We start from the raw sequence: 23,128 nt of genomic DNA, 5'->3' as shown, positions 1-23,128 counted from the left end.
CTCTCAAAGGTTTGAGATCGTCTTGAAAGTTTTTTATGTAGCAATTGAAACAACCATCAAGTTCTTGATGTAAATCTTGATCTTAATAGCTCTATGTGTGTGTATAAAAGTAGACACCTCTCAGTTCTCACAAAAGATTCAACACACAAGTCATCAAAAGACTTCTAACATGTAGTTAGAGTTTTTCCTTTTATACTTGGAGTGAAACACTTAACCCTACACGTCATATGGTCTTAGGCTAGTTTGAAACTACTGCAGAAAGTTCTTGTTCTACAAGATTCGATAGATCGAGCCTTGCAAAATTTGACCAATAAATTCCAGCAATTACGCAATTCCAAACTTACACTTATCCCAACTTTGAGTAAGTCTAAACATAGACTCATTGTTTTGATCAAGGTTTGCCAATATATAAAATGTGAAGTTCTAATACATTAGTTCCTAAACTCTTAGAGCCTAACAGTTATCAATATGAACTATGAAGTCCTCTTGAACGTTATACATTCCAATCACCAACGGGAAGAGTACAAATAACAATGAAATTTATTTAAAACTAAAAAAAAAAAAAAAGAAACAAACAGACAAGGACTAGAAGCAGCAAGCATTGTTTGATTCGTTTCTCGACAGAAACCTTTAGTGGTGTTATCTTTTCCCATAACCGTAAACATACAACGCGCGTGTCAAAATAACAAAGAGACAAACACACTCAAGAAGAAGTATAGCATAGTTAATAAGAAGAAAGCAACAAAAGACAACAATGAGAGTTAAACGACTGAATACTATGTAAATGACAAGTAGTTTTAGTTTCTTTAGTGTATAGTATTAAGCATGTGATTAGCACGTGTTAGCAGTTAGTTAGATTTGATATTATTGGCGGGAATTTCAGTTAGTTAGTTTTCCCGACTCTATTTTCCTATATATTTGTATAGAACATATTTGTACATTTTAGATGATCTTATACAAGTTCTAGAATTCTCTCTCAATTCTCTGAAACTTGATAACATGTTAGTAGTTTATTGGTGTAGATGAAGGATGTTCCTTCACACCTCAACCCTGTAACTTTAGTCGACATGATTCAGTTTTCTTAATAATATTTTCAGTCTTCTTCTCAAAAAAAAAAAAAAAAACAGTTCAAGCAAATGTAGCAAAAGGTGTAATATTAGAGATCGAGAAAAGCCTATTAGCTTAGCCAGAGTGACTGGCTGAAAATCAAACCAAAGTTTTGGGACACCTTTTTTTTCGAAGAAAATTTTTAGGGATACTTAATTCGGGAAAGAAATTAATACATAACTATACACTTAAACCCATTTGAGAAAAAGGCAAGCAACTAACAAGAATTTCAATTTCATGTACCTTTTATACTTGATCTTAAGCTCATGCCCACGTGAAAGATATTCCAACATTCTATTACGGATCATCAATGCAAAATAATGTTGAAGGCCTCAAATTAGAAGAAGATAAGGCCCAGCATGAGAAAGAAGAGCCTGTCAGATTAGCCAAGGAGACTACCTACGAACCACACAAAAGTTTCTGGACTCAATACTTGAAACCTTTGGAGGAGCAGGTAAGTCATCCTTGGCTACCAAACTAGACTCTTATCTTATCCTAATGTTAGATCTCTCCCCCTCAGAAATAATACTTCATAATCCGAATGGATGCTGCAAATACTATATCTTAGAGTCTCTATTTGGACAAGGCAAGCCATTGACAAGAATTTCATTTTCATGTATCTTTATTCTTGATATTAAACTCATGCTCCATGTGTAAGATATTGATTCCAGCATTCTCATTCGAATTATGCATGCAAAATAGTGTCAAAAGTTTGCCAATTAGAAGAAGAGAAGGCCCAGCATGGGAAAGAAGAACCTATCAGATTAGCCAAGGAGATTGCCTACAAACCATACAAGAGTTTCTAAATTTAATTCTTGAAACCCCATAAAGGAGCAGGCAAATCATCCTTGGCTACCAAACTAGACTCTTGTCCTCATGTTCGATCTCTCTTCCTCTCAAATATATCTTAATCCCAATGTATGATGCAAATATACTACGCCTTAGAGTCTCTATTTATAGGAAATGAAAGAATCAAATTCGAAGGCCTAGCTTACATAATTTGGGTTTGGCTTATCTCAAGTACTTGTTAACTGGAATCTCATTTTGTTTTAATGAGAAACTGCTATATCAACCACTAACTAAATAAAATGTGAAAATTAAAACCCACTACCACTTGCTATTTTATATTTAAAACAACACGAGATGTCCAGTTAAAAAAGTACTCCAGACCAACCAAACCCACATAATTTTAGGTCCCTTTGGAATTTCATTTTCAACTGCATCAACTAGTTGACCATAATGGAATATATTCTATACAAAAAAGGAAAGCTGTAGAAGGGTTCAACTTCGCACTTTGGTTGCGCCACTTTGCACCAAGTCATATTGGTTGCACCTTTTGTACTTTAGAAGGAAATATCGTTGTGACGGTTTGTGATGTGCCTGCTTGGCACGAAGTAGGAAAATGACCACCCAAGTCACATTCATATCAATTTGTTCCATTTTAGTCGCACCTTCGTATGTCATGTTACATACCACGGATTGACTTTTACAACTGTGTGATACTATTACCTCAAGTTTGTCTTGAACAAATAGACTCCAGAATAAACCCAGTGATATTCCAAGCAATTTTCACACCTACATTATATGCTAAAGAACAAAGTAAATTAAGAAAACAAAAGCAAAAGTACTGGGAGATAGAAGGAGAAAAGCCTAAATCCCAATGTCTGGTATCAATTCCATGAATTACCAAATACACCACGGAGAAAAAAAATTAATACTAGACACTCACAAGGAATCACGTTGACGGTAGCTTTGCGGTTCTGTATATCAGCTTCTCCCTGACTCTGGGTTTTAATTTGTTAATTATATTTTATTTTTTGAGAAACAATTTTCTTGATTATATCAGATAATAGAATTTTAAGAAGAGTGTGGTTGTGTGTATAGGTCTATATTCTTTTATTTAAAAAAAGATGGCATGAAATAATATTATTGAAAAATATATTGGGGAATTACTTATCTGGTCCCTAACACTGCATTGTATATCAATTTAGTCCATGACATTTCAAATGTTTCATTATAATCCCTAACATTTGCGTTTTGTCTCTAAATAGTTTTTGTTGATAAGTGATGGATGAAAAATACTAATATAATTAACCCCAATATTAAAATATCATTTTTATATTTCCTAAGTTATCACCTAGGTAGGGATGGCAATGGGGTAGGTGGGGCCGAAGGACGGGGTCTACACACATGCCATGTATGGTTTTGTCTTGCCCCATTTTTGCCATGCCACGCACGACAGGAAAATTTTTCTTCGTCCATCCCTACTCCTTGGGCCCTGCAAAGCCTTGCCCCACCCCAGAAAACTATACTTGTTAATTTTCCCAACAACTATTACAATTTTTTTTAATAAAACATGTTTCGTTAATAAAAATTCTAAAGTTGTGATGTACAACTATGTATTTGTTGGCTTTAATTCCGTGTCAAATTTGATTATATTTTTGTTTAATCATTTCCCTATACATTTGTGGGATTTAATGTAAGGGCTGTGTGTGAGAGTTTGGTGAAGAATCTGTGAAGAAGTGGTTTTCGCGACTTGACTCGCAACTGCTGGCTCGTGAAACGAGCCACGTGAGAAGCACATGTTGGAATCTAAAGACATTGATAGGCTGGATTTCACGAGTGACCCGTGACTTAGGCTAGGTCGTGAGTGACCCGCGAAACTCACTGCTTGTTCCTTTTTGGAGTGTGACTTTTCCCATTCTTTACCAACACTATATAAACCCTTATTACCCATGAAATGTATGAAAAAAGAGTATTTTCTAAAGATAGTTTTGAGAGAGAAACCCTAGCCAAACACTTGAGTGTTAGAGATTGTTTTACCCACAATACTGTATATCTCTTCTCTAAAGTTTCCATCTACTCCCACCTCTACATCTACACATCCTTGAGAGGTTCTTAGCCTAAACACTTACCTCACCCACTATGAGTGTTGAGAAAAGTTTTGGTGCCTTTGGAAAGCATTGGAAGAAGCCATTGAGTAGCAGATGCAATCGGGCGAAATTGTAGGATTCTAATAGCTAGTGAAGACAAGCCTCCGACAAGTCGGTTGGTAGCTAGAGCTTGGAGGGCTCAAGTACATTGGGTAGATTAGGCTTAGAGGGTCTTTTTGATATTTGTGTACTCCAACTTATTCACCAGTAGATCGATTTTGACTTGGAGGGTCGCAGAGAGATTTTTCGCCGAATTCTTTGGTTTCCTCTTTGATAACATATTTTGGTGTTATCTTGTGTTTACATCTCTCTTCCCTTACTCTTTGTGCTCTACATTTATTGTTTATTGCTTATGTTTATGCACTAGAGTAGTTCCAGTTTATTGCACTTCATTTACTCTTGTCCCGCACTTAAATAAGTTAGAGTAAAAGCACTTAAGCCATAATTTAAAATCGAAGGTCTAAACAAGCATTGGTGTTTTCACACTAATTGAGGTTTCAATTGGTATCAAAGTGGGTACACTTTTTTGATTTCGTTATCCTTGTGTGATCCTAGACCCCGTTTAAGATGGATAGATCTCAATCCCTCAACGCACCTCCTTTCTTTGATGGGAGTAACTATGCGTTTTGGTAAGTACGTATGTGTGTCTTTCTATGTGCTTTTGAAGAGACCATTTGGGATTCCGTTGAGAATGGGTGGGTAAGACCAACAACACCCAGGGCCGAGTGGGACAACGCTGCAAATCCTCGAGGCGTGGACTATCCTCAAGACTACCTACAAAGGAACCAAGAAGGTCAAGGACACCAGATTCCAAATCCTCACTACTCGATTTAAGGAAGTGAAAATAAGTGAAGATGAGTCGTTCGACTCATTCTATGGGAGACTCAATGAGATTTTCATTGCCAAGCTCAATCTAGGAGAAAATATTGAGGATGCCAAAGTTGTAAGGAAAGTCTTGAGATCCTTACCCGAAAACTTCCTAGCCAAAGTCACCGCCATTTAGGAGAGTAAGGATTTGGATGAGATTAAGATCCAAGAGCTTGTTGGCTCTCTTCAAACTTATGAGCTCGAATTTCCCTCTCACAAGTCTAGCAAATCAGTTGCTCTCAAAACCATCAATGAAAGAGCAGGTGATTCCTCGGATAAGGGTGATGTTGAAAAAGAGGTGCCATATCTTGCAAAGAACTTCTGAAAGTTTTTAAAGATGAAGAACAATGGGAAGTCGTTTGGCAAAGGAAAATTTTTATCCGCCAAGAATGACTAAAGAAACTTCAAGAAGAGTGACGTAAAAGACTCATCACCATCCCAAGGGATTGTTTGCTATGAATGCAATGGTCATTGGCATTTGAAGAAAGAGTGTCTAAAATATTTAAGAGGAAAGGGTACAGTGCTAACAGCTACCCATAGTGACTCAGACAGCTCAAATTTTGATTCGGAAGAAGAATGTGATGGAGATGGTAATTATTCAATATTTATGGCAGTTACCTTGATTGATTCCAAAGATGAATTAAGTGATTTGGTTGAAGAACTTGGTGTTCACTTCGAGGGTGAAGAAGATGAAGTTTCGGATGTGTATCTCAATGAAGGTGATAAGAATCTTCAAGATGTGAAGGAAGTTTGAGTGGTGAACAAAGAAGGGAGATGATGTTTGCATGGGCTGATAGACCAAGAGTGTATTGACCCCTTGTGATGAATTAATTGATTAATTAGCCAAGTTTATTAATAAATTAAATTAACATGCAATATACGTGGTAGCATAAAAAAATTACCAACTAAAATAAAATGCAACGGAAAATAAAGTTGACAAGGTGATTTGTTTTCGAATGGGGAAAACTTCCAAGGCAAAAACTCCCATCGGGTGATTTTAAGGTTACCACTCTCAAGAATATAGGAAAAATTAGTTTTGTATCTCATACAAAACACATAGCGGAAGCAACAAACAAGGATCTATTTCATTCATGATTGACAACAAACACTATGTAAATTTCAGAATTTAAGAACAAGATAACGTACCTTAGTGTGGTGAAATTCAAAACCAAAGATTGAAGTACTCGGGAATATTTTTAATCTTCACTCTAATTCCACTTTATGCCCAAGATGTGTGGTCTCTCAATCAGTTTTTAAAGGGAGAATGAAAAAGTGTGTCTCACTCTCACATACACACCATTTCTTATATCACTAATAAAAATTATGTATGTTTCTCCCTTTATAACTAACTAATTATCTAATTGGGATGACTTATTGGACCTTTCCAATTAGGCTTTAGTGTGTGGCTTGGAGTGGGACCAAAAGGGACCAATAAGACACTAGCTCCAATGGGCCTTGTGCTTTTCTGTCAACTCTTGACAAGTCCAAAGTTATCATTAGTTATATTTAATACCACTATATAAATATAATTGCACTCTAGGCCTTATTAATAAATTATATCCCAAGACTTTATTATACATACAACCCCTTCATAAAATATTTGTAGTAATACAAAGTCATGAATGTAGACTGTCACTTTGTAAATTACTACATCTTATCCTTGAGTACCAGTTTAATCCTTTAAAGTTATTCATTATATATTTATGAAATCCAATTTCATAAATATATACTTTAGTAATTTCTTACCAAAGTGGTTAGGCCTAACACTCTGAATAACTAAACTCATTAAACTTATCTCAAGGGAATATTTTATATCTCTATTAAGAGATTATGAATTCCATCTTGAGAATATATGTTCCATCAACACTAAATGTGGTTTCCCAACATCTTGAGGTTTTGACCGTTACTTTAGATCTCACTTCTGATATATCAAAGCAACCTACACGTCTTGATCAGGTCCATTATTCTCTCAGGATTAAGAGTTCATGAAAATAGAAGTCGTGAGATTTATTATTCATTTGATAGTCGTTAGGAGAATAATAAATCTTACAGCGGTCCAGTTCAATATGTCTTAACTCTTAAAACATAACAACATATCAACTAGAAGTTCACTTCCATGATCAAGACAAATCATCTTAGTTGATACGTTATAGTTTTCATAGATGAAATATCCAATTTCATCACCGACTACAAACTATAAATTCTGAGTTTACAAAGAACTTATAACTTATATCTTCTGTGACTAAATCACATAAATCACATACTATGCATCTCATGAACTATATGATAATGTCCCAATATTCATGTTACTATTATTTTAGATAATAATAAAACAACTTTATTAAACACAACATTAAGTCATGCATAATGTCATACATAGCATCATACAATAGAATTTAAGGGCACACATCCTAATAGAGAATTCACTATTATCACAACAAACGGTTACAAGTAAAGGAATCTTACTACCTTATATCAACCTACAGTTGAACCCATACCCCAATACCCAATTAGATTTGTTCTGTAGTGACAATCTCTCCATTTGATGCACGGCTCCCAGTACATGACTAACTAATAGATGCGCAGATTCTAGTACGCGACTTAATCACCAACTTGAGAAGGATATTGGGTACAAAGTTCTTCAGTTCATCACACAATGAATATCACGAAGTTGTTTGGTCATAAAACCTTACAGTGTACAAACACAATAGCTTCTTCAAGATAAAGAAAAACTAGGACAAACTAGGTTTCCGGTCACAATTTGCATGAACAACTCTTTGTTTCACACTTATGCAACTGTGCAACCTGTGACGACCCTTAAAATAATCCATATATATGTTTAGGATTTTCAGAAAAGAAAGCCCAAACACATACTCATGGACTGAAATGAAATCAAAACTGAAAATTTGATTTTCATAAATCTCAATAGATACCCTATCTGTTGAGTAGCTATCGAGCAGTTGTCGAGCTTCGGGTTTAAACAGCTTTTTAAATCTCGATAGATACAAGCTGTCAAGCTTTAAAAACTAGCACTTCATCATTTGATTCTTGGACGGACATGCATGGTTTTAACACTTGAACTTGAAACCTTGTTCCTTGAAGACATGATGACATATGTTCCTAACATGAATCACATATGTCCTAACAATCTCTCCCTTTGGCAATCCATAACAAAACCACAATAAGCAAATGAACATATAAGAGAAGTCATAAATCACTAAACTAATATTCACTTGTTGAATACAATAAAATCTATCCTAACACAAACTCTTGAAAAACTTTACAAGAAGAGAGTTCATGGTAAGGAAGACTTTGACAACTTGTATTTCTGAAACACTTTAAACAAAACTCATCAAGGCATCTTGTGTGAAATAGAAATAAAAGATTGCATGCATAAAGAAAGAAAAGAAACAATACATGAAGAGATAGGTGAAAGAACTGTAATAACAACCTCAATATATATATATATATATATATATATATATCAATAAAGAATACAAAGTCTGCTATCGCAAAGTGGTCACAAGACCAAAGGTACAAGAATAAAGTATCTAAAAGATAAAGAAAAGAAAAGATACATAAATCATCACTACATCCCTCAAAGTATAGACACTCCCCCTAACAAAAATCTCTTATATACTAACTCTTCCCATAAATACCTGACTACTCTCATCCTAAAACTACTCCATCTTTTTGTCACAAATGACAAAGGGAAAGTAACTCAAGCAGTCATCTCATCATCGTTGGAGGAGCTAGCTCCATCATCCTCATAACCACCACCATCAGAGCCACCATCGTTGTCCTCAACCTCAGAAGTCTCTATAGAAGGAGTGGAAGACTCAACAAAGCCACCAAGGTGAGCCTATCGTCGTGCAATATTACTGACGCGGATGTTCACCTAACACAACTCATCACTAAAAGTGTCAAGGTGAGCACCCATGCACTAAAGCTGCGTCATGATTGCATCAAGAGTCACACCACCCGCAAAAGAAGAGGGAGCCGATGTGGATGTAGCTGAAGAAGCTGAAGGTGTTGCCGTCTCAGTCCGTGGCCGCTTCGATCAAAGCTGAGCCTCACTCCGTCTGATAGTCGCCGCATCAACGACATAGATGACAGGGAAATGATCGAAAATGGGAAAAGAGACAGACAAATGGCGAAGAATCCTCGTGATAGCTGAAGGAAAGTTGAGCTTATCACAGGTCGTCGTATCCCTATATACAACTATGAGGGAGAGGATGAAATGAGAAGGGAAGTATATAGAGAGATTCTCTAGGAGGGATAACAGAAATCAAGCACGAGGCTTTGTGATAGAGTTATAATGAGATAAAATATGTAGAACAAAAGTCATCACCATGTTGAGAAACCTCAGACTTTTAGCAAAAGCTAAGCAACCGGTAAGATCATGCATATTAGAGTAAAACTCTTGTATTATCACGGAAGGGCACGTGACTTGAACGCCACATAGTGACTCCTAACCCCTACTATGGATGGCAGTGGGTAGGTGAATATCGAAAAAGTCCGATAGAACGACTTGGCTTTCCGAATGAATACCTCATCGGGAAAAGTTCTCCAAGAAGTCCTTATGGGCTTTCTCATCACGGAACCGAAGATGAGAAGGAGTAAGATCAAAGGAGGATGCCCCGGAATGAAGAGAGTTCTGAGACGGAGTGGATTTCAGTTTAGGTGCCATGATGCAGACTGTGAGAGAGAGAGAGAGAGAGAGAGAGAGAGAGAGAGGCAAAAAAGCACTAAAAAATTCAATATATGAATATAAAGAAATGAAGGTACGTATGCATAAAAAATGCATGAACATGTGACATGCAAAATTAAAAGCATCATGGGCTCAGCCCAATCCAAACCTACCAGCATTATGACTTTTAAACTAAATGTTATTAAGAAAAACAAATATTACTATAAATAAATCAAATAAAAAAAACATTGTTTTCGGGGCCTTAAAGAAGGAATAGTGAAAACACTACTTTCAGAATTTTGTTTCCCTTCAACCTGCCAAATTTCATGCAATTCCGACACTGTTGCCCTAATGGCCACTACTAGCGCCCCCCTTGATCTTGCGTTGTGACTTCCGACGCCCCTGCTACTTGAGGAAGGCATGTATTGTTTGTTCTACATCAGCCTCTCACTAGTGGATTCAAGAAATCTATCACCTTATGGATTCAAGAAACCCTTTGTGGATTCAACGTTTTTATTGAGAAAGTAACGTGTTTATGATCTTATAGCTTTCATGACATCACAATTAAACCATTATATAGCCAGAAAATGTTTGCATTTAAAGTCATTATAGTTGTATCATTATGAATTGAAGTGGACATTCAAAATAGGTCCACTTCCATTGGCTAGATCTAATATAATAGGACTCCAAAATAAGCCCACTAATATTCCAAGCAATTCAACACCCACAAAATCATATGCCAAAGAAAAAAGTAAATTATGAAAACAAAAACAAAAGCACAAAAAATGAGAAATAGAAAAGCCTAAATTGCTATGTTTTGTTTCAAACCTTTGAACTATCAAATATGCCTTTGAAAACCCTTGAAAATTAACATTACACCCTCTTGAAAAATTATAGAATATTCCAAGAATGCAATATATGCATAAGCTCTCATCTCACATAAATAGTAGGTCTTACCTTGTAATTAATTAGTGAGACCTACTATTATATTAGAGGAGTGAGTATGTATTATATTGTACTCTCTAAGTATTCCATAATTACCCTCCCACCCTCAAGGAATCATGTAGATAATTGCTTTGGTGGCTCCAATAGCTTCCCTTGACTCTGATGTCTTAGATCTCCTATAGCGTTACCTCAATGTTTGGGTTTTAATTTGTACAACAACTTTGGGTTTTAAATTTCCAATTATATTGGCTTTAATTTTCTTGATTATAGTAATGTTACAGTCATAAACTATTTTACAACATTTTAACAAACTGTTAATGTATCAAACTTCTTATTAGTTTTCATCTAGGCTTACCATTAATATCACTCTTTATTTACCAATAACCAATCACAACATTAGCAATTTGTAAAAAATTTTGTAAAAAAAATTGTATCTCTAGCATTACTCTTTGTTTATTTACAAAAATGTAACATGACATAATACTATTGGAAAGTATAAATAGAGCATTTTTACCTCATCTTACTAAATTTTATCTCAAAATGGGATTATATTTTAAAGATGGCATGGTGCATATGGTACAACAGTATAATTAAGATTAGGGTTTGATTACAATGTTTAATGCCTTCAGGATGCAAAATGCAAGTGTTCCATAGTTTATGGTTGTTTTTTTGTAACTATGCTTCCCTATTTAATTTTGTATTGGATATTGTATCCATTTAAGAATTTTATTTTATGGTTTGTAATTATAACTAATCTAGGAGTTTCATTTTCAAATTTGCCATTTTTTTTACATAAAAAGTTAGGCAACTCCATGGGGATTTCACTTTCCTTATAATTCATATGTACAAAATTTTTTGAATTTCCCCTTTTAGTATTCCATTAATTCCTGACATTTTTAGAAACAAGTGCACACACACAAGGGAAAGAAAATGAAGTTCTAACACAATTGCACATGTATAAACTTCATTCAAAAGTCATAGTAACTTTTAAGACAGCAGAGGCGAAATGAGGGATCGGGAAAGGGGCAGGCAATTGCTCCGACTCCTCCCAAAATTTCCTCTAGTACTTAAGAATGACCAGAACTTATAAGTCTTGCCCCTCTTGACCCAAGAAAAAACACAAATAACCATTCTCACTATAACTTATTTGCTTTTCTTTATTCTTAATTCTCTCTTTTCATCATTTATGCTTTCAGATTTAGATTTTTTTTTTTTTTCAGTAAGCGACCAAGTTTTTATTGATTATTGAACTGAATTTATAATGGTATATCCATGTAATAGGCAATGCAGAGGGGAGTCTCCTCCAGTTATGTTTAAAGCCGTCCCTTTGAATTTGATTGTTTGCTTCTAATGCTAAAAGCAGCAGCTACTAGATTACAATTTTTAGTCACTCCACGTTTCTTTGAATTAGGTGCGGCTTGATGCATTGAGGGGCCTAAGGTGAAAAATAAATTGAGGCCTTTTATATATTTAAAAATGAATTTTTAAAAAGAATATCTAAATATTGCTTAAACTCTATTATCTTGTTAGATGCAAAATTACTAATTAATATGAACCACCTAGAATTTTGTTGTTTGAGAATGTCTATAAACGCAAAAAATTTGACAAAACTTTTCACACCTGTTGATGTGGCAGATTAATAATGGTAAGTAAAAAAGTAACGTTAGTGATTGACCTAGATGAGAATTAGTAAAAATTTTGCCAACTCACTTTTTGTGAAAAATCTTGTGAAATTTTTTGTGTATTGCTCTTTTTTTTTTTTTTAGAAGTGCTAAATTCTTAATATTTTCATAACGAATTCTAGGTATTAAGATGTTATTAGTTCTAATTTGAACCCACCATTGAAATTATTATTTTTAACCACCAATAATAGCCAGTAAAATCCTGCTACTTAGAATTTATTGTGAAAGTATTGCGAAAAATATTGTGAACGTAGAATTTTGTAAAAAAAAATACTATTTTATTTATTGGCTAATATTTGGGCTTAATTAATAATATTAAAATGAAAAAAAAATAGCTCTATTAGTTAAAATTTGGGGGTCTCTCTTACTTATCTGTTAAAGCCAGCTGTGCTTTGAATCAAGTGGCCATAGCTGGAAATGTCAGTCCTTTTTCGTTGTGTGGTGAATCTCCCTATAATTAATCGAATACTGCAAGATGAACCTTGCAAATGCATCATCAGGGCTTTATCAGTATGAAGTACTCTTGAATGTTATACATTCCAATCACCGGTGGAGAGAGTACAAATAGCGATGAAATTTATTTAAAATAAACACACACACCCAAAAAAAAAAAAAAAAAAACAAACAAACAACAAACAAACGAGGACTTGAAGCAGCAAGCACTATTTGATTCATTCGTCTGCTGATTCTTCACATAAATTTACTACGCAATTGCTTTTCCAGTGTCAAGTCCCTTACAGAGGCCTTTAGTGGTGTTATCTTTTCCCATATCGATTGGTAAACAAGGAACTTTGTATCTTATATTCTAGCTAGACATACAATACATGTTAGTGGTTCATTGGTGTGGATGAAGGATGTTCATCCACACCTCCACTTTGTAACTTACCTGATATGACTAAGTTTTCATAATAATATATACAGTCTTCTTCTCAAAAAAAAAAAAAAAATGGTCAAAGGCTTGTTGCGAAAGGTGTAACATTAGAGATCAAGAAGAGTCTTTCAACTTAGCTAAAGTGACTAGCTGAGAAAAAAAAGTTTAGGTATATATATATATATATATATATATATTTTTTTTTTTTTTTTTTTTGAGGAAAAAGTTTAGGGGGATACTTAATTCGGGAAAGAAATTAATACATAACCGCACAGTTAAACCCATTTGAGAAAAGGAAAGCCATTAACAAGAATTTCATTTCCACGTACCTTTATTCTTGATCTAAAACTCATGCCCATTTGTAAGATATTCCAACATTCTAGTACGAATCATGAATGCAAAATAATCTTGAAGGCTTCAAATTAGAAGAAGAGAAGGCCCAGCATGACAAAGAAGAGCCTGTCAGATTAGCCAAGGAGACTGCCTACGAACCACACAAGAGTTTCTAGACTTAATACTTGAAACCGCTTGGAGGAGTTGGCAAGTCATCCTTGGCTACCACACTAGACTCTTGTCCTCATGTTCGATCCCTCTTCCTCTCAAATATTTCTTAATCCCAATGTATGATGCAAATATACTACATCTTAGAGTCTCTATTTATAGGAAATGAAAGAATCAAATTCGGAGGCCTAGCTTACATAATTTTAGATCCCTTTGACTTAATTTCCTAATCCTTAGCTTGCATTTTTTTTTTCTTCCTTTTTTCAACTGCATCAATTAGTTGGCCATAATGGAATATATTCTATACAAAAAAGGAAAGGTGAAGAAGGGTTCAACTTCGCACTTTGGTTGCGCAAATTGCAACAAGTCATTTTGGTTGCACCTTTTTTACTTAGAAGGAAATCTGGTTGTGACGGTTTATGAAGTAGGAAAATGACCACCCAAGTCACATTCATGTCAATTCGTACCACTTTCCCCGAAGTTATTCATTAATAGTTAATTTTTGTTTTTCCTTCGAATGTCATGCTACGTACCACAGATTGACTTATGCAACTGTGATACTAATACCACAAGCTTGATCTTAAACAAATAGACTCCAAAATAAACCAAGTGATATTCCAGGAAATTTCAACACCCACATCATATGCTAAAGAACAAAGTAAATTAAGAAAACAGAAACAAAAGTGTTAAATATTAGCATTGATACACCATGTTGAATATGCTAGTATAGATGCAGAAGTGAATGCATAAAGTATAGAATACAATAACACACGAAGGCTACGTAGTATAGAACACAATAAACCTTAGACTAATAGACTTCTAATACAAGTAAGAGACTTGGCTTGCACACAAAGTAGAATTAGGCTTGAGCTTATGCAAATGGGCTAATATATCTCTAACACCCCCACTCAAACTCAAGATGGAAGTTTGATGAAACCTTGAGATTTGATAAGGTTGAGAAGATCCTTTAAATGAAGTTTGACTCTGTGATAGTGGTTTAAGGAAGGCAATGGTCTTGCAGTGTTGATGCAACTGCTAACGGTGGTATGACTATATTGAAGAGTTTTGACAGCAGCAGTGGGAAACCAAAGAAGATGAACGCAGCAAAGAAATACCGAGGAAGACAAAGATTGCTCTTAATACATTGTAAGGACAGAAAATCATGGCCATAAAAAGGTGACTCTGATACCATGTTAAATATTAGCATTGATACACCATGTTGAATATGCTAGTATGGATGCGGAAGCGAAAACATAAAGTATAGAACACAATGACACACGAGGGTTACGTGATTCAGCCTAACAGCTTACATCTACGGAAGAAATCCTAAAAGGCTACATCAATGATATAATAGAGTGTAGCGCAAATCCTGTGTTACAATGAACCATAACATGTGTATATATAGCAGACTATACCCTAGTTTAATAGACTTCTAATACAAGTAGGAGACTTGGCTTGCACACAAAGTAGAATTAGGCTTGGGCTTATGCAAATGGGCTAATATATCTCTATCAAAAAGTACATGGAGATAAAGAAAAGCCTAAATCCCAATGTTTGGTACCAAATCCATGAATTACCAAATACATCACGGAGAAAAAAAAAATAATGCTACGCACTTGTAAGGAATGAGAATCACGTAGATGGTAGCCTTGGCAATTCTATCAGCTTCTCCCTAACTCTGGGTTTTAATTTCTTGATTTTTTTGGGAGAAACAATTTTCTTTATTATATTAGATAATAGACTTTTATTATTATTATTATTATTATTATTATTATTATTATTGTTGTTGTTGTTGTTGTTGTTGTTGTTGTTGTTGTTTTATAGGAAACGATAGTAAGCTTTATTCAATCAATATCATGATGTACAATGGGAAAGAGAAAAGATGGGCATTCTTCTAACCAAACAATAGCATGCTCATTCTCTTTTGCAACACTAGCTAGCGCTAGAGCAGCACGGTTACATTTTAAAGGAACAAAAACAAAGGATATAGTAACAAATTGTTCACATAATGAGCTTAATATCCTCCAAAATCCAAGCCACTTCTAGAGAGTAGATCCTATCCGAATTAATGAAGTCCACCAGCTTGTTAACCTCCATGAACTCCATCACATACACTGAAGCTCAAGACCATAAACCATCTGAACAAGGAGTTTTATTTTCAAAGATGAATATGTTAAGATAGTTCCATATCGCCCAAAATGTCACACACAAAATTTCAAATTCCAGAGAGAGCAACTTATGTATGACAACATCCATGATATCCATAAATTGGGTATGCAAGGGAAAATTGAAAGAGTTAATAAAGGGAGCTTGAAACCAAACGGCTTGAGCAAAGGAACGTTCCCAAAATAGATGACTACAAGATTCCACTGCATTGAAGCAGAGCACATAGGAGAAAGAGCTGGAGATACATTTATCAAAAAGCTTGGTACGAAGAGGAAGACTGTCAGTACAAGCTCTCCAAATGAAGGATTTGATCTTCGGAGGAATCAGGAAGGCCAGATGCTATTCCAAAAAGAATGCTTGCGACCATAATATGAAGAAGATGCCAAGTTTCCATAGGAAGCAGTCTTCAACTCTCTTTGAAGAAAATGAGCGCTACGAACTGTGAAATTTCTAGCCTTATTTTTTGTCCAAATCTACAAGTCGGGAGGCAATCTGAAATTCAAGTGGATAGATTTAATGATGTCAGCTTCAAAGGGATAGAAAACATAATCAATCAAAGTCCCTTTCCATCTCGACTGGAAGGAAGATGTGTCAATAAGATCCGCAACTCTAGCTTTTGCAGGAAGAATAGTTCGAGCTGAAATGACTTTCTGATTAAAGGCCATAGGCAGCCACTTATCTTGCCATATATTGATCTTAGTTCCATTCCCCACCCTCCAATGACTTCCTTGAATCAAAAGAGTGAATACTCCTCCAAGCATAAGAAGAATGAGATGGGACTGGAGCTTCCAAGAATGAAACATCTGAGAAGTATTTGGACTTAAAACACTTTATAAAACAAAGAATCTTGACAATGTAGAGGTCTCCACCCTTGTTTAGCGAATAAGGCCATATTAAAACTTCTCAGATCACAAAAACCTAGCTCGCCATCCTTCTTAGAGAAACAAAGTTTTTTCCAACTAAGCCAATGATCCTCTTTCTATATGCCAAATTTGACATGTTCTATTTTAGATGAAAGAATTGATTTAGAAACTTCTTGCTTTATTCTACTTAAATCCTGGTTTTTTTTTTTTTCCACTGAAAATTTATAAATTTCCAAATATCATCAAAATGCGGAAATTCCTTGCAAAGTTTTTCTAAGATCTTGATTTCCTTTAGTTTACAAGAAATGGGTATTAGTAATACTAGCATCCCACCATTTCCTTGGAGTTGTTCATTAATTGATAGTGAAATTTTGTTTTTCCTTCTTCTAAGTCGACAGATTGACTTTTAGAACTATGAGATACCAGCACCACATAAATCCAACGATATTCCAAGTAATTTCAACTCCCACAAAATCATATGCTAAAGAACAGAGTAAATTAGGAAACAAAAACAAAAGCGCAGGGAAAAAAGAAAGGGAGAAGCCTAAATCCAATCCCTGTGAATGGTATCAATCCATGAATTATCAAATAGAGAACTCTTGAAAAGTAATACAACGCACTCACAAGGAATCAATAGAGGGTGGCTTCTCCCTGACTCCGACAACATCTCAAATCTCTGACAATGCCGCCTCAACGCTTGGATTTTAATTTTCCTTTTTTATATTTTCTTGATTATATTTGATAATAGAGTTTTAAGAAGACTGTGATTGTGTTTCTTAATCCTTATTTTTTTATTTACAAAAATATAACATGACATAATTTTATTGGAAAATATAAATAGTCTTTTACATCACGTTGTTATTAAATTAAGGTTAAAATGCAAAATTGGCTCTCTAACTTTCACTTTTTATCATTTCAGTTTTTTATATTTTAGTTTTGCCATTTTCATCCTCTAAGTTTTAAATTTTGTCAATTCAATCCTCCGTTAGGACTCTATTAACTTCTGTTGTCTACTAACTAAAACTACACCGTTTTGGACTCTATTTTTCTTTTAATTTCTTAATTAAAAAAAATGAAAACATTAATTAAAAAAAATTAGGGGACTGCCAAGTGCCAACTGAAAAACAATACAAAAAAACCCCACCCCCACCCATCAATATGATACCTAGCCTCAAATCACGAAACCGATTTCTGTGAGAAAAAAATTAAGGGGCTGAGGGACTGAGGGAGAAACTAAGAGAGAAAGAGGGAGAAAGAGAAAGAGTGAGAGTGAGACTGAGAGATAGGGAGAGGGAGAAGAGGTCAAAAGACATGGAAGAACCAGTGTGATGTTATTGAAGAAGGATTTCTTGAAGATGAAGAGTGTGTAAAGGGTCTTCTTCGCCATTGCTCGTTCTTGCTTTTGTGCTTGGGTTTCTCATTCTGTACACCATCTTTTCTTTGATTTTGTTGGGTCCTGGTAAGCCCATGAAGCCAAGGATCACAATCAAGGTATTATTAAAGATAACATTTTTATGGTTCTTCTAGGCATATTTTGAAATGGGTTTTGATTAAATTATATGAATTTTGTGAGTGTGTGTGTGTGTGTGTGTGTTTTATTTATTTTTTTATTTTTTTTTTTGCATTCTCTCCCTTCCCAAAGTATAACGTTTAGGTAGTTTAAGATTTTTTTTAGTTGGCAAGGAACAACGTTGTTCCCCTAGGTTTATTTTTTTTCTTTTTTCATATATATATATATATATATATATATATATATTGTAATTAAGCTTTCAGCTTTTTTTTAAATTAAGAAAAAAAAAAAAAAAAGAGTCCAAAAACTGTGTTGTTTTGGTTAGTAGACAACAGCAGTTAACAGAGTCCTAACAGAGGACTAAATTGACAAAATTTGAAACTTAGATGACTGAATTGACAAAAGTTGAAAGTTAGATGGCCAATTTTGCATTTTATCCTTAAATTGAATATAATCTCAAACGGAGATTAAATTGTAACTCCTATAATGGCATGGTGCATATTGGTTCAGTTATCAAAGTTAGGGTGCTCATTGTAACATTTCATGACTTTGGAATGCAGACTGCAAATATTCCATAGTTTAGGGTGGTTATCTTCTTTTCTTTTTTTCTTTTTTCTTTTTTTGTAATGGATATTGTTTAAGTACTTTATTTAATGATTTGTAGTTAATTACGAATACATATATTTATCTATACCATTTTTTGTATTCTACTTTATGTTCTACTAATCTACGAGTTTCATTTTTAAATTCGACATTTTTTTTGCACACAAAAAGTAAGGCAACTTCATGAAGATTGATTTACTTTTCCTTATAATTTATCTGTCCGAAAATTCTTTTCCTTTTTACATATTTCATTAATTCTTGATTCATTTAAATTTGTCTAACTTTTGTGGGTATATTTCTTTCATCAAAATCTTTTCCACATGGTACTTCAACAATACATTTTTCACAATACCAAAAAGCATTAATGGTGGGTTTGAATATACTTCATTTTCTTTCTTTCTTTTTTCCTTTTGCTGTTGTTGTAAAATTGGAGTTCTTAATTGCTCTCCATCTAAAAAAAGTAATGCAAGCGGCCAAGTTTTTATTGATTATTGAACTGAACGTAAAATTTTTAATGGTATCCATTTAACAGGCAATATATATAGTGGAGGGAGTTTCCTCCAGCCATATTTCGAAGTCCCATCTAACAGGCAATATACTCTCAATTACAATTTTTAGTCACTCTGTGTCTTGAATCAAGTGGCTAGAGCTAGACAATGTCAGTCCTTTCTAAGGAAGTTTGCACAATGCTGCTACACATACTCCTTGAGTATCTCTTGTTACTAATGCAAAGGATACTAGCAACAATGGAATTTAATTAAAAAGACAAAAAAATTAAAAAAGAAATAGAGACTAGAATAGCAAGTGCTATTGTTTTTCTGCCAATTCTTTCAATGTAATCATATATTTACCATGCAATGCCCCCTCCTACCCTTTTTCCTTCATTAAAAATATTTACCATAGAAATGCTTTTCCAACACATCAGAGTTGAGGTCAAGGGCTTATTGCAAAAGAAGGCCTAAAACTAGAGATTGAGAATACATAGCCTATTAGCTTAGTGAGTGAGAGAGTAATTTGTACATATAACCATATACTTAAACCTATTTGGAGTAGAAGGCAAGCCATTGACAATAATTTCATTTTAATGTATGAATCATGCCAGAAAAATAATGTTGAAGTTTCCAATTAGAAGAAGAGAAGCCCCAACATGAGAGAGAAGAGCCTATCAGATTAGCCAAGGAGACTGCTTACGAAACACACAAGAGTTTCCAAACTTAATACTTCGATGTTGAAACTCGTTGGGGAAGCAGGGAAATCATCCTTGGCTACTAAACAAGACTCCTATCCTAATGTTAGATCTCTCTTCCTGGCAAATAATATTTCATAAACCCAATGATTGCTGCAAATAAGACTCTTAGAGTCTTATTTATAGGAATTGAAAGAATTGAAGTTTACGTTCCCAAGTTCCTCTAGCTAAACTACACATTCCTTTCTTGGTCTTGCATTTCTTCCTCCATTTGTCAACTGACTATTAGCTGACCATAATGGAATATATTCCTTTGGGGTATTTACACTAAACCCACTCGTGGTTTGGCCCAGAATCACTTTGCCTACCCATGGTTTAAAAAGTGTCACTTTTCCCACCTGAGGTATGTTCCATTTGTTTTCCGTAACCCACCTCTATTAAAATATGGGGTAGATAGGTATTTTTGCTCAAATTTTATGTCTCTCTCCTCCCAAAAAAAAAAAAAGCACAAAAATTCAAGAGAAACAAGATAAAAAATACACTATTAGAAAAGTCACAGCACATCTTCTTGCTCGGCCGAGCATCCTATTCTGAATCCAAAAGATCTAGAAAACTCAGTGGGTCAAAATCAGCCTTTGTATCATCAGCAAGGTCGAGTAAAAGACCCTCCACCTCAGCTTCATCAAATCCATCAACAACTGCATAGGCCATCTTCTCAGCTATCTATTCTTGATCACCAAGGGCAGCAGGACTAGGAATTTCATCAAACAGGTGATGAGCATCAACAAAATATACTAAAGACAATGGCAGTGGTAGACACTCCATGCCCTTCTTCTCTCGATCAAGTCCTTCAACTTTAGAACCTATCTTCTTGGTTAACCCATCTTCTTGTGAATCCAATACTTGGAATTGCGAATGACCATCAATAGCAGTAAATCTAGGACTTTCATCAAATGGGTCTTGATCATCATACGAGTTTTGACCCCCAATGCTCGTGTCATCAAAGGAATCCACTTGATCAAAAACACTCTTTGGAGAACCCAAAATACCAGAATCAACAACTGGGTCTTGATAATCATATGGGTCTTGACCCCCCATGTCCATGTCATCAATTTCGTCAAAGAAATCCACCTGATCAAAAACACTCTTTGGAGAATCCAAAATACTAGAATGAACAACAGAGGGTGGTCTTTCCAAAGCCAAAGCCAAAGCCATACCCATCTCGTCCTTCTTCTTATTCTTTTTGTAAATTACATAGAGAACCACATTAGAGCCCTTTTTAGCAACACTAAACTCATGCATTCACCAATCAGTGGTCTTCATCTCCGTACCCTCACCCTTCACCCTAAAATTCAACAATTTGTTGAACCTACTAATCGTCTTCCTAGACCCAGAATCATAGATTTTCTTGGTGGAACTTTCAAGCCAAGTCCCATAGGAACCAACAGAACGAAGTACATACGATTCTTCCCCCTCTTTAATAGAGTTAAGAAGTAATTCTTCTCATCATCCAACACTTTTGTCGAGTTCGTACAGAAATCCCATGGGGGCTTATCGTATACTTCATCAAAAACAAAGTCAAAACGCTCCATTTTGATCTTGTTTCTCTTGCATTTTTGTGCTATTTTTTGTTTTGGGAGGAGAGAGACATAAAATTTGAGCAAAAATACCTATTTAGCCCTGATTTTAATAATGGTGGGTTACGGAAAACAAACGGAACATACCTCAAGTGGGTAAAGTAACACTTTTTAAACCACGGGTAAGCAAAGTGATTTCGGCCAAACCACAGATGAGTTTAATGTAATTACCCCTATTCTTTACTAAGAATGCAAGATGAAGAAGATCTTAACCTGCCACTTTGGATAGGCAACTTGATTGCACCTTTTCTACTTCAAAGGAAATAAACATGGTGTGATAGTCAAAGATTTGCTTGCTTGTTTTGGTATATAAATCCGATAGTTACAATGGGGAGTGGGTTTTCAATTTTAGAAAGATTTTTTGCATTTTGAAAATATTTTAAAATAAAACATTTTTCGTTGAAAAAATAACGGATATAGAATTTATATGTTGGAAAATATTTTGAAAAGGAAAATTTTAAAGTCACAAACTATTTTACAATATTTTTTTAGAAGTTGCTGATGTAGTCAGTGATTTTTTGTAAATGAAAATGATGTTAATGGTAATCCCAAATGAGAACCAGTAAGAATTAGCTACAACAACAATTTGTATAAATGTTGTAAAATAGTTTATGACTGTTGCATTACTCTTTTAAAAATTAAGGCTTTTTAGTGGAAAATAAAAAAATCCAGAATTTTAGTAGAATAAATAAAAAGTGTCTAATTTAGTTCTTTCTTCTAAAATAGATCATGTTAAATTCAATATATAAGAAGAAAATTATGAAATAGGCAAATCTATATTAAATAAGATTTGTTACAACTCTATTAGAAAGTTACTAAGGCAATTATTTCACCTGAAAGAAAATCTATCCCAATCCAACTTACAATTAGAGGATTTGGAAATTGTTAAAATACATCACATGAACATAAGGGAAGATGAGGATTCTCTCTAGCACAATTTGATGTAGAATAGATAGCATAGGCCTTCCTAGAGTAGTGAGGGTGCCAAAAATCACAACGCAAGATCAGTGAGTGCCAATAGAACTCATTGAAGTGACAGTGTCGAAATTGCACGAAATTCGGAGGGCTAAAAAGAAACTGTCTTCTAATTTAGGTTCACTTTAATTTTGGCGACTTCCTCAATTTAGGCAACAGAAATAGTGATTTTGTCATTTTTAGTAATATTCATTTTTCTTAATAACTTTCAAGTTAAAAGTCCAAATAAAGTTTTGACTATTTTGGGACATCTCTTAGAGACTATAATTTCAATTTTCGCAATTATCTCAATTTTGTTAATTTTTGTAAAAAAATTACTATTTTGCCACTTAATTCTGTGATTAGCACGAATTAGGGTTTTCTAGGCATTTTTTCGAGCCGCTGTAGGTTTTTTTACTATTTAAACTCGTTATAGCCTCCAAGATAATGGAATTATTCAAATTAATAATAAGTCATACTTTTGTCTATTGCCTCTGATGTCATGGAAGCCTGAAAAAGCACACACGATGCTCTCTTGATGGAACAAAAACTAAACTATTAGCTTTTGGTAGTAAACCTTGATTCCATAAGGGGTTTTATTTAATCCACAGGG

The sequence above is a fragment of the Castanea sativa genome, chromosome 12 (assembly GCF_040712315.1).
Source record: "Castanea sativa cultivar Marrone di Chiusa Pesio chromosome 12, ASM4071231v1".
NCBI lineage: Eukaryota > Viridiplantae > Streptophyta > Magnoliopsida > Fagales > Fagaceae > Castanea > Castanea sativa.
The sequence above is the reverse complement of the archived record's forward strand: the minus strand, read 5'-3'. Positions refer to the sequence as shown.